The sequence below is a fragment of the Bidens hawaiensis genome, unplaced genomic scaffold (assembly GCF_021521415.1).
Source record: "Bidens hawaiensis isolate Kalapana, Puna unplaced genomic scaffold, B.hawaiensis_p1.1 tig00045388_1, whole genome shotgun sequence".
NCBI classification, from domain to species: domain Eukaryota; kingdom Viridiplantae; phylum Streptophyta; class Magnoliopsida; order Asterales; family Asteraceae; genus Bidens; species Bidens hawaiensis.
The window spans coordinates 61,615-75,155 of NW_027498071.1; the positions used below are offsets into that span (position 1 = coordinate 61,615).

The 13,541-nt window shown below is 31.3% G+C and overlaps 1 pseudogene; it reads left to right on the top strand.

The window, feature by feature from the left end:
* LOC143595618 (lysine-specific demethylase JMJ13-like) overlaps nt 1-13,541 on the top strand; it is a 32,041-nt pseudogene that overhangs the window by 14,399 nt on the left and 4,101 nt on the right.

Sequence of the window (13,541 nt, forward strand, 5' to 3'; positions counted from 1 at the left end):
CCACTTTATCATAGAGCAAATTTTAAATTTAAGCCAACTTAAAGAAAATCGTATAAACCTTCATCCTTTATTCGGTTTAGATAATCAATGATAAAAAAAATGGTTTATAGTTGGGGAAGCTAGATAAAATATTAACAATTTATATAAAATTTTGATTTTTTTGGCTTACAAATGCTGCTTTCTTTTGTTCCGGGGTTGATTGTTCAGTGACAGAGACGAAGTTTCTTAAACACTTAAAAAATTCTGGATTCTAGCTAGTCTCAAAAAGTATAAAAAAATGCAATTAAAAAAACAATTGATTTATATATTTATATATAAATTTATAATCTTTTAACTAAACCCTAACATTTAATATTTTACTTAAACTTATGTTAGTGTCGTATTGTTCATACATTTAAAAATAGCAAAAAGGAGATTCCAACGTTAAATTAATAACACAGGGTTCAAACAAGTGTAGTTATTTGTATCCAATCATTTAGCTTAATTGTTATATAATGGGAAGTGAAAACTTGAATTAGAGACAGTAAAGATTTAAGTTTGAATTTGTTCACAACCGGGTTTTATCGTATTGGGTCTTTAAACAGTGAATTTTCTTTAAAACAGAAGATTGTGAGTTTGGACTACCCAACGTTATATGTTGCAATCATGAAAATATGAGGCGATCTTTTGTCATTAGATTATCCTAATAACCACGATTTACTCATGGATTGTTAAGAGAAAGTTTAAAAAATCCAATCATTAGATTGGACATGGGAGAAATATATAAAGTAAATAAAGAAAAAAGAAATTAGATGGATAATATTGTTTAATTTGGGTGAGGTGGGTTAGTAGCACTTGTTTACATTGTTTTCAGCACCATGCTTTTCCAGTTTTAAATGTCATTGTTTTTAATATTATTAACTTTTATACTTTGTTTTTAATATTATTAACTTTTATACGTTGGTTATTCAAAACTTTACATGTAGCAATAAATCAGTAATAAAGTTGGAATGTACCTTTAAAAATTTGTAATTCCAACTTTTCAGAAACAATATTCTTATCAATTAATAAAAAATGGTGTAACAAATGAAATGAACGTTAGAAATCAACCGAAATTAGTTAGTTCACAACATAGTTCGTGATGTAGTTGCATATGACGCTGCAGACAAGGTGTTAGCCACACAACTTAAGGCCATCAAAACGGTGATCAAAGTGTGACGGGTCAAAGAAGCTGAGAAGAAACAAAAACCATGCACAAAAACAGGATAGTAACATTTCAATATGGAATTAATAGCCGAAGATAAGTTGTTGACGAAAGATGAGAAACAGGAGAGTTGTACATGAAAAAAAAAAATATTGCTAGAACTTGATAACCCGTGAGCAAATGATAGAAAATCAAGGCATCTGGGCCCAGTGGCGGATCCAGGAATTTTTTTTAGGTGGTTCCCTTTTAATTTATAAGGTGGTTCCTACGCGTCTTCTATATATCCGTACACTATTATTTCGAAACTCGGGTGGTTCCGGGAAACCACCCGTTTGTATGCTGGATCCGCCAGTGCCTGGGCCACGGACTCATGGGTCCTAGGATTGAGATGGTCTTATAGGAAGAGAGAAAATAAGTGTTTTTAAATGATAGATGTAAATTTGATATGACAGGTGGTTAACTTGTCATATTTATGGGTATATTCATCCCCTTTTAAATTGCAACGTGGATGATCTAAGGAAATTAAAATAAGCGTGACACTTATACAAATGTTGGTTCAATAGTGCCAAACACTACTTTCCAAAGGTAAATTCAAAGTTTTGGACCGGCTACATCCTTCTATTTCATTTTTACATTCATGAGGACGAGGTTGGTGGATATCGAGGGGTCAGGAATTTTATGGATCGTATGCAGCATTGCAACGGTTGCAAATCATAATTTTATTTTTATATAACAAAAGTAAGAGAACTATGCATTAGTCTTTTTTATATTATGTATTCAAGTTTGTATCATATAATATTCTTTTTTATCTTTCATTTTTTTACTTTTAGTCCTTATACTTTTCATAGTTTACAAGCATGTCACAAAATATTATTTTAGTTTTAGCCGTCAACATTTTTTCATTTGTAACTTTGGTCCCCTGTATTTTTCATCTTTTACAAATTTTCTGTTTAACGTTTATGTTTGAATTTAACAAGTTAACGCGCTGCAACGCACGTGTGTGGTTGAAGGTTTTTATGTCTATTTTCCCGTTTAACGGCCCCATTGCAACGCGTAGATGTTAAGTTGACTTAGTTATGTTTTTTCTATATTTTATGTTTCGGTCTAATTTTTGTGTGTTGACACGATGCAACGAGTGTCTGTGGTTCAACTTTTTATGTCTACTTTTTGTTCAGTTTTCTTAATGGTTAGCGTTAGTTACTGGCTACGGGAGAGGGGATGGCAAACGAAGACGGTGGTGGTGGTAACTTCATGCTTTCGAGTGGAGTGGATATGTAAATACACGATGCAAACGAAGACGGTGGTGGTGGTAACTTCATGATTTTGAGTGGAGTGGATATGTAAATACACGATTTTACACATCCGCAGCAACGCAGGGGGTGTAAATACTAGTTATGCATAAAACCCAATTGTGGGTGAACTGTAAATATGGTCAAAGTCGATATATTGGACTACTGGTTGGTGAATCTATAAACAAAACAATTGTTTATGATGTATAATACGAATTAAATATGTTATAAGTATAGCTATTCTCACTTTGGTTGGTTGATTAGGACTTAGGAGTTATACCTTAGGTTTATTTAAGTGTTTCATCCGTTAGACGTCGTGGGCTCGAATCCCACTCACATGCCTTATTTCCCGGGTTTAAGCCTTGATGAAGCACCACTAGGTGGAATAGACCTCACATCAACGAACCCTCTAAGAGTTTTCTAGGAGTTTAGCCAAGTGTTCATTTTTGTATAGTTATGATTAAGTTGCCTAAACACTGCATATTATGCTATATATAAAAATTTATAACTATAGATATATAAAATTTATTATATATATAAGCAAAATGATTACAAGAGAGGGCTCGAGATTTAAAATTGAGCTTGACTAGCTGAACTTAAGCTTTGTTTAGTTAAATGAGTCATGCTCGATAGCTTGAGTTTGACGAGCTCAAGTTCCACTCGATTTATTTGGATGCTTATATATTTATTTAATTTCTAAAAAGTGGTATTAGGGTAAAAGTAAGACCACTTTTTTAACGCATATTAACATGTCACGTTATTATACTTGGAAAAACCAGTGAAAATCACTTGTAACACACTCGCTATTCAAATATTGTACGTATGCTTATTACCCAAAAAGAAAAAAATAAATTGTTCATTATGTAACAAGATAGTTGTGTTATGTTTTGTATTCCAATGTATTGAAATCATTTTATGGAGTCAGATATTTTAGCGTCGAGACAAAATCTTTCAAACACGTAAAAGTCACGGGTCTGAATCCTACGGACTACAACGAAATTTGCCTTAAAAAATAATATTTAGTGACGAAATCACTTTCCATGGAAGACGATAAAACTATTGACCAAAAAGAAAGTCTTTATATGTATATAAACAAACCATCACTTTCTCTTTATAGTACAAAATGATAGTGAATTCAATATATAATTCAGACGTTTAAAATATAGCTAAATTGTATAAAACAGGTATAAATTTAAACTATTATTTTCTTGAGGTTTAAATTAACTTTTCCTTTTAACAATTAAGGATAGTTGTTTTATGCATATTAAAGTGGTTTTTACATTATATCAAGGCGTAATGTCAAGTGTATTAAAGGGACTTTTACATAACATAGTCAATGCGACACAATATATAGATAACTAATGTTTCTAAAAGTTGGCGTAGGAGCATCTATGGGTCGTATTGGGCTCGTGCATGTATGCAGATTACGCTTGGGGATGAATCTGATAGGACTGTACGAGGAGATAGCAGGTCATGTGGGTGTGGGGCGGTGTAATAAAATGGCGGGATGCACGAGCTTGGGCATTGCCAAACAAGGCTAGGAGTTGAGGATGTGGAGGATTTCGTCTCAGTCTTTTATTAATTTAAAACTATTTAAATTTTGATTGTCATGTGTATCTTAGTTTTGTTTCCTTTTTTTGTTTTCTTTTCTTTTTTTTTTTAATATGTTGTCCTCATTATAAGACGGGATCTAGTGTTTCTTGGGTTTTCATTAAGCATTGAACTCTTTCGTATCAGAGGCTCGCTCAAAGCTTTTGACTCAGAATCGTTTGGTTTCAACGTTGTGTTCGTGATGACATTTGTTTGCATTTTCGTCTGCATAAAATCCACAATATAATCGTTGGTTATTATTATCCTCAACAATTGCCACCACTTCCATTTACCATTAATTCAACCGTCACCCCTAAAGCAAATCCAATATTTTTTTACCGAACCATCAAAATTTTGAGGACCATTAAACTCATTCACAAGATCACTACAAGATGTATGATCTATCACAACTCACATAACTTTTTCCCTTAAATCTAATCCCTATATACAAGAACAAGAAAGGCGAAGCTAATGCACACAACAAAATATGATCAAACCACATATTAATGTTTATCTTCTAAGTAAAAAATCCGATGATTGGCGATTATATACTACCTAAATTTTCAAATTTATAAATTTTTTGAAATCGGAATATTGCATGATTAAATTTTATTTTTCTGAACGACTAATTTGTTTACCCTATGTCTCAAGTAAGATTAGAGTCTATTGAAGGTGGTACACATTTTTCACTATACAAAGCTCATGACTGTGTGTTGCATGATGAAATGATCGTAATGTCATGTACTTTGTATTTGTATGGTTACAATCATATTAAAATGGAATTTTATAATTACAAAATGATATTCTTATTATTTGTTAACAATTGCCATTAAATTAAAATATGTAGTGCGCTTATTTATATCCAGTTATCCACCGTGAATTATTGAGATACCAACTTGCTCAAGTTTTTTTTTCTTTTTTATTTAATATATGAATATAACCTCAACTCTTCTGTTTTCAAAATAAAGTTTTTATTATCTATTTTTAAAATGAAAGGTTGGTAAGCATGCATGCATGAAGCAACGGATCAGTTTAAAATAAAGTTTATATTAAAACGTAGATAAAAATAAAACGTCGTAACAAGTAATAAAAATATTTAATTAGGAAAAAGTCAAAAAAATAAATGAAAACAAGAAGTAAGCCCGTGGTATATAAAAAGGGCACCGTTTATACCGAACGTAAATTTTAATATATTTTATATAATTATAGAAGAAAAAATATTTAATTGGTGAGATTTCATTCCCTTTATTAGTAATACTAACTTAAAACATTAGTACATTATTACGAGTGCAAGTCAACCCTCCATGTGCAAATAAAGAAATGAACTTTATTTATTCAATTTATTTATGGTTTATTGGATTTTAATAATCACTATTTAATGGTATTGGACGATAATAATTCATATTCATTTTATTGTCACCAGCGGTCCTAAATTTAAAAAAGTTGGCCCCCAATAGTCACTCGTTAAAAAGGACTTAACGTCGTTATACTTTTTTTTTGAATTTCAAGCTAATGTTTTAGGGCTTTGATGGGAACAAAAATACGAGTTGACTAATGTAAAACTTTGTTTGAAACGACGCTCTAAAATGATGAAACAATGCTTCGATTTGGATCTTTGAACTTACAATTAACAAAAATCAAGCCGTTTGGATCAACGTTTCGAGCTAAGTTTTACACCAATCGACTCGTATCCTTCTTCCGATCAAAAACCCTAAAACATTAGTTGAAATTCGGATAAAAGTATAACGTCGTTAAGTCATTTTTAACGGGGGACCATTGGAGGCCAACTTTTTTAAATTTGGGACCGCCAATGGCTATAAAATGAATAGGGATAATTATCAGCCAATACCATTAAATAGGGATTATTAAAATCCAATAAACTTTTATTTATTTATTTATTTTGACGGATGAAGCGGAATACAACTAAGTTATATCATGCTCCCAATTATTTTTATGAAACTAAAATGGTCAGATTATAAAAACTTTTAAGCTTTTAGTTAAGTACTTGTCAAGTAAATCAAGTTTTTATCCAGCTCAAATATTTAATGGCAATAAGTAAAAACAAACGAGTAGTGTCGGATGGGTAACATGCCAAAACACGTTCTTGTCAAAACAGAACAATTTAAGTAGCATTTTTCTTTAAGCTCAACAAGATCAACAACATAAAGCGGGTGAGCAAAAAAGATAAAAAGGATTGAGAATAATTACATGACTACTCACATGCTTGTTTAAATTATCATTATTAACATACTTCTCTATTCACAATTCACAATGATAAAATAGCATCGACAAAGTTTTGGTGTTGTGCAAGGGAACGAAAAACAACGCGTCTACTATTACGATACCACTATCAGCTAGATTGATGTCATTAAGTAACACACAACAGAATGAGAATTTGTATAAATCAAAATATTTTAAAAGCAGAAGATAAGTTAATGTAGTTGTTTGGAGGTTGTCGCCTTGTTGGTGGCTCTCATTTTAGTTCTTATTAATTACATTCTTCACCTATTCAATAATAGATTGCTACATGATCCCTAGGCGCAACAATGCAAGATCAACAACATCCTTAGTTTATATTGTACTATACTTAGGGGACAAGACATAAGTTAAGCATATATTTCCCTCCATCAGTAGAAAGTTACAAACTACCGAGATCAAGCCATCCATTGCCTATTCATCAGAACGCATAAGGTGCATCCCCGTCGTGTGTTTCATCAGATTCGGGATCCTACAAGCCTAGTAAATTGTCAAAATTATGCACACAAATATGAACTAGTAGAATGCATATATTATATACATAAAATGAAAAAAATAAAAATAAAATAAATTAAAAATTGATAATGAATAGTGAAGTTTACCATGGGTTTTAACAACCAAAGAAAGCATGGCTATATCACCGCGATCTTCAAACAAATATTTTGAGCCTTAAGTTTATTAGCTTTAAGTTAACTCAGCAAGTTATTAAGTTACATAAGTAGGTTGAATGATAAAAATAAAACCAATCTATTAATTGTTGCTTATTTGTTATTTCGTTATCTTGTTGTCTAATATCTTTTTTTCAAAAAAAGAAAGAAAAGAAAAATTAGTTGCCAAAAGTTGTTTGCATCGACCCCTTACACTAGTGAATTAGTTAACACCTAAAGTTTATTGGTGTTATTGATTTAGAAAATAATTGCAATTTGGATAATTTGGGAGCAATTGTTAGGAAAAGTGACACAATGCAAACAACACATCATCAGAATAAACACGTGAAAACGAAAGCGGAAATAAATAAAGCAATAATCATGGCACGGGCTTTTACTCTATATAATTGTTTAAATCCTAATAACGAACATACAATATGAATCTTAAAAAACATTCATGTAATCAACTCTATAATTAACGTTTTGTTATTTCATCTTTAGCAACATTACTTGTTTGCATAAATATAATAATAAAATTACATTTTAAGTTTATCTATTTCACAACAATAAAGCATTATGTCTGGTTCAACCACCAAAGTACCAAACTACAAAATAAAATACAACTAGAACAAAATAATCATAATAAATCTAGTAGTATTACAAAAGTTTATGAATTAAATAATAAATAATAATAATAAGAAAATAAAGTAGTGGCGTGGATGCCTATGTTAATGTTACCCTTTTGATATATGCCGCGAAAAAAACAAAACCCACCCGCCAGTTAATATACACCCAACTAGAAACTGACAGACACCCTCATCGTCTGCCACGTGTCTAACGACGATGCAGATCCTTTCATTTCTGAGTTGTCCGTCTTACCACGTTTAGGGAACCCACCGTTTCCAGGATAAGCATCTTGAAAAGTCGAAAATACCCCTCTAACTTAAAACACTTTAGTCTATTAGGGTAGGCGGGGACCACAGGTACCATAATCGGGTAAGGTCAATGTTTTAAAAACCGGTTTATAAGAGCGTTCGTTCTTCAAATTTATGTAAGTGTATTCTCAAGTTTTTAGAGTATGATTTTGAGTGGTCGTGAGTAGAGCAGAGAGAAAAATTTAGTGTTCATGGTTAAATTTAAAGAAACATTGTGTACACTCTAAATTTTTTTAACATTTTTTAAAGTGGTTGTGAGTAGAGGAAAGAGAAAAGGTAATGTTAAAGACGTAAAAAATATTATTTAATTTAAAAGATGAGAGAAAATGCACTGATTTTTTGTGTAATTTTAGAGATGGCGATGGAGAATAAATTGGGAATGTTCTAAAAAGAATTCTCTAACATATTCCTTAAAAATGTGTGAGGGAAATTTATAAATTATATAGTATGGTTATAAGTGGTTTTGAGTTATGGAGAGAGAAAATTTTATACGAAAAAAATTAAATTTGGGGTTTTACTATTCACACCGTATAATATTTTAATTTTTCATAAAGTGGTTGTGAGTGAAGGAGAAAGAAATGATAACGATAAAAGTATAAATGCGTATTATTTAATTGAAAATGAAATAGAAACTGTATCGATTTTTAGTGTAATTATATGATATATATGGATATATGGTGGGAATTGAATGTGAATGCTTTAACGACTGATAATATTGGTTACCGGTTGCTGCTCATTATCTCTGTATATTTTAGCACGGTTAGCTGTGTGAACTTTTTATAGCTTGAACCGTCAAAATTACTGGTAATACTGGTTTGTATCGCCGTATCAATATAAACCCAAGGTAAAATTTTGGATTTAGACTTTAGATCAAAGACTTTTAACGATCATCCACGAACCATTTATTTCGTGATTTTAAGTTTTAACCAATGTTATAAAAGTAGGTTTACAAGGCCGAGTACTTCCTGAATACTTGCTACAAAGTATGTTGCCGATACGAGTTTCTTTAATTCCGCATAGTTACTAAGAATTGATCAATGGTCGTCAACCTCGGTCAGAATCACATCTAGTCGGTGAACTTGGGTTGATTATGATTTATAAAAATAAAGCATAATTCGTATTTCTATAATATTAAAGGGCAAATACCATTTTTTTTAACTAATGATTAGTAGTTTTTAGAATAATTTATCATTTAAAATTGTATCTCTCTTATTTATACTGATATTCACCAATTTTTTAATATAAATATTAGTAAACTTATAATATTTGACGTATATATAATATCCAAAAATTAATTTTCTTTATATTTACCATGTCCGAGTACTTCGAGTACACCCAACTCCCTAGTTGGCCGAATAGGATCCGCCTAGCGACTTTTGTAACCTTGGTTTTAACCTAGCGGTCTTTGATTAATTTACCATCAAATCAAATTGCTCCCAATGTTGCCATCAAATGACTTTTGAATTAATTTTTAATTTTATTTTTTTATTAGGAATTAACTTTTGGTTATTTTTTATTGTGAAATCATGAAATTTTAAATTGTTTTATAGGTTTAAATGATCAACTCGGTGGAACTGTCCAACACAACCAGTTGTATCGTTTTTATGTTCAAGCTAGTAAGGTTAAAAAAACGGTTTTCAAAATACTGGGTAAGCTAATGGGTTGGTGTAATGGAGCACCCCTCCACCTTAAATTTACTTATGTATTTTCCTAATTTATAAAACTATCTAATCTAATTATAAAACTATCTAATCTTATCTAAGTTTTAATATAGTCGTTTGCTATTGTATGTCATTTCTTTTAAAATTACTGGTATACTTTGAAAAAGAGTTGATTGATATTATATGTCCTTTTCCATTTCCATGTATTATATTATACTTGGTGATGCGCCATTTAAACATTTATTATATTGATGATGTAAACGGGACAGTCTTTTTCTAAAGTAAATAAAATATATTGTTGAATATATGTTGACGACAAAGTAAATAAAATAGATTGGTCATAGGTAGAGTTAATGAATATATTGTCGATGATGAGTCATTTCTTTAACAAAACAACCTTGAATAACATGACATCCTCTTTCCATAATAAGTTGATATAGTTATTTTGGTAACTTCATTGTATGAAAATGTGAATTTCTTATAGCCTGGATGTTCTTCCCGAATCCTGTAAGGTTGTAAAGTTCATTTTTCTTATTAAAATATTTCGCATATCGTGAAATCAATAACCATATAAGGCAGGATAACTTTCATATAGCAAAAGTCATTTTTTTTGGATGATTTGAAGTGTAACTCGATGCTGAAATTTGACCAGACAAATTCTTTACATAGGTAACCAACACGCTTATTAAAGTGAAACGTCACAACGTTTCACAAACAATTATGACACTTAAGTGTAACTATTACAATATTACGAGTTACAGCCATTCGGTATCAAACTCAATAGCCACCAAAATTCTAATATCCTAACAAAGTACAAGATGTAGTATGTTAGCATCTTTATTGCTACTCAACTCCTTGGATAATGGTAGACAAGTAGCTGTCGTTGAACTAAGTTGCTATCGTAAAACAAAGTCACTGTTGACCTTCAACGACCACCGACCCTTAGTCACCAAGTTGTTACCAAGTGATAGCAACTTGTTACTTAATTATAGTAACTTAAATATCTTTTCATGCAACTTTTCACTATGCATATCAATTTAATACTTTTTTTTGTAGAATACAACTAAGACACAATCTGATTATTTTCACACATAGCCGGGCAATGCAGCCCTAACTGGGGCGTTTCCCCTCATACAGCCATACCCCATAATGGGTCAAACCCTTGACCCTATTAGGGCCGTTGCACGGTGTTATGATCATAATAATGCTTTAACTTATGTTAATGACATAACATAACCTTCATACTGGAGCAGAGATAGATGTATTGCATTTACTTCGGAAAAATATGTAAGAACTCGGCAAAAAAATACTCAGATAAAGCAAATTATAAAGTGTCAAATCAACATAATGTAAATAACTGATAGCAAAAATTGATCAAGATAATCAAAATTGATATAGACAAAAAAAAAAAAAAAAAAAACGGCACCAAAATACAATCCTAACCAATGAACGATGATCTGGTTTTGGTTATACCTCATTCCTAAACTGAACCAAGTCGTACAAACTTTTTTAAACGTTTATTGTTGGACTTAACATAAATTCATCATATTGGTTTAAAGGTTTCATGTTAAAGTTCATCTATAAGTGATTAATAGTATATTTATGTCCAAAGTTACATGTCAGAGGTCATTAACAAGTGACTAATATTATATTTAGGCCTAAAGTTACATGTCGAAGTTCATTATAATGAAACACATTTTTTTCAAACCTAACTATATAAACCAAGATGTAAATCCGGCAAGGATCGACAACCGAACCAAGACTATATGTAAAATTGAAAAAACCCATGCACAACTCTAGTTCTGACAACGTATTAACTTTACTTTGGTAAAGTGATTATTTCCAATCATTTTTGCCATGTTATTAGTTTCTTAATACAACATGAGTACAACCTTACACTGTATGGTGTTAAAGTTGATAAAACTACATTTGATATTTACACGTGTCTTTGCATGGTAAGTCAATGACATGGCAATATGAATGAATGTAAGGGTCAAGCAATAGATGTGTGACTAATAAGTGTTAAGAAAAGAATATTAAACAATATACTGACTATAGCACTAAAGAATGCAGTAGAAGAGTAAGTATACGTGTGTCACAACAAGTTACACATGTTGAATCAAATGGTTGTTTGCGTCAAGCATAACGTATCTCCATTGTATAGCTGGTATTTCAACTCATTGTTATGCTCTCGGCTTATGATAAGGAAAAACGGCGTAATACCAACATGTATAAAGTGACATGTGAGGTTAGACAAAGCAACCATCGTAATAATTTGTCAAAAACACTAAATCAGGTGTCTTTTGTTGTGTATGATCACGAGTATGCATTTGCAATGTTTTATCAAATTATTTGGTGAAAATATAAATAACACCAAACTTCTACTCATCCCTAACCAATAACCGTTATCAGTTTATCTCACAAACAAACTTAATGCACACAATCTCTACCAATATACGATTTCAGGGGATAAGTTGTTGTAGCCTAACTATAAATGTTATTTTTTTATATTTATTTTATAATGAATAATATGCTTCCCTTGTTGGAGGGTATTTTGGGAATAAAAACCCCAAGCATCAAAACGACGCGTTTCGAGGCGGCAACAAAGGGTGCGTTTGGTTGAACAAGCCTAACAACTAACCACCCATTTCCTTTATTATTATTATTATTATTATTATTATTATTATTCACTTTCTTATTCATATTTTCAGAAAATAAAAAGTATTAATTAAAAATTAAAAATCATAATAAAGTGCTTACAACCTACAATATTATTCGCGATAGGCTTTAACTCAATTGGTATCAGACTTTTTTAAAAATTTTCATTCAAATAAAAGAATTTGATTACAATAAAGAGATAGGTAAACAGACAACAATAAAGAGACAGGTAAACGGACAACAATTGAGAATTGAAGAATTGGGCTAGAGACCGTAAGGTCTCAAGTTCAAATCCGATTCCAACCGAGTTTTATCGGTGTAGGATTTCAAGCGACGGACATTTTTCCGAAACAGGAGAAAGTGGACTTGGATTACTCAGTGCTGTCAGCGATTGCAGACGTATCTTTTACCATTAAGTTACCCAGATAGCTAGACTGTATTCGTTATCTATTCCACTAAAAAAAAGGTAAGCATTAATTAAAAGTAAAAAATAATAATAATAATAAAGTGCTTACAAGTTACAATATTATCAATTATGGCAAAAAATAATTTATATATATACACATGTAACCTGTCTTCTCTCTCTTCTTTTTTCTTTTTCAGTTTCCTCTTTCATTCTCTCTCTCTCTCCGCCAGAAAACTGCTCTTGTGTCGCCGGTAAACCGCTTATTTACCGGAATAAGTTCCACTTCGGTTAACAATTCGTGACGTCAGCAACAATACGCACCGGTAACAGCTGCCGGTGTCGGTTTTCAAAGCTTTAACTGTCCGATCTCCGCGCTACGAGAGAATGTGGCGGTGATACGTCACGAGATTCGTAATTTCCGGTTTAATTTTGCCGGTTTTTGTTGTTCGGTTTAGGTTTCGGTGAAGTTAGAGAAGACGGAGACGTCCGGTGAGTTCGTTCGGAATGAGATTGTATGATGACGTCATAATTATGTTTATTTTATTTAATTTTATTTATGTTCTGTATTTACGTTGAGATCTCTATCAATGTAGTTTTAATTGCAGTTTATGAATTATTTGTTGTTTAAAATGTGATTGATAATAATAATACTGTTCACTTGCTTTTCATCTGTTCAATATTGTTAGGAATTCGTTAGGTTAACTGTTTATAAATTGTACAGTAATTAGAATGGTGATTTGCTAGGGTATGGTTTTAATTGCAGTTTATGAATTATTTGTTTATTTATTTATTTATTTATTTAAAATTGTTATTATTGGCCTAACATGTGATAATAATACTGTTCACTTGTTTTTAATCCGTTCAGTATTTGTTAGAAATTAGTTAGGTTAACTGTTCATAGGGGGTTGACTTTGTT